Consider the following 813-nt stretch of genomic DNA (forward strand, 5'->3'; position numbering starts at 1 on the left):
GCACTTTGTTTGCGCGTGCCATAGGTTCGCCACCACTGGAATAGATAATGCATCCAGGTAGCTGCACTTTCTGCTAGCCTTTAGTTTGTTCTTGCAGGTTGCTAGTGGGCCCAGTCACGTGTCAAGAATGAATAAGAAACCCAAAAGGGATCTTGGAGAGATCGCATAACCTCATCAATCTCCCTTTTTGCTCTGCGGTTTTAATCAAGCAGCATATTCCCTGCGTCACATTTGTAAGATGAAAAAAAAATCAGCTGCAAACCGAAAACGTGGAGCTCAACAGCACATGCCCTGTGGTTTACACAAAGTCCCCAATCAAAACTAGTGGGAAGCATTAATGCATACCATGTCAATGTCCTAGAACAAGATTATGTTAGTCAAATCCCCAAGATCGAGGGATAAATGTGGGCGTATCAAATTTCATAAGCATCCCTAAACGAAATCACATTATGTTCTCTTTCATAATGCGCCGGTGTGTAAATATACGTGGGGAAATGATGCCATCGCCGAACTTTCCTCCTATCTCTCCTTTCATCAGTTCAGATACTTTGAAGTGTGTCGACGTGCGCTTTGTCGCATTCTCGTTTTCCTGTTTCTTCGAGAAAGGGGTTTCCCGTTTGGAGTGTGTTTTGCTTCCTCTAGCGGTTGGTTTGCTGTCACGCAGGGTTACGTCTGGCATAAAAACGTGCAGTTTCAAACCTGCAGGGAAATATGCTAGACATAAACCTGGAGGATATCAAATCAACCACTAGAGGGAGCCAAACATGGGCAAAAACTGAAAAAACCCAAAGAAACAGAAACTTACAAGCAAGG

Source organism: Sphaerodactylus townsendi, unplaced genomic scaffold, assembly GCF_021028975.2.
Source record: "Sphaerodactylus townsendi isolate TG3544 unplaced genomic scaffold, MPM_Stown_v2.3 scaffold_19, whole genome shotgun sequence".
Lineage (NCBI taxonomy): Eukaryota > Metazoa > Chordata > Lepidosauria > Squamata > Sphaerodactylidae > Sphaerodactylus > Sphaerodactylus townsendi.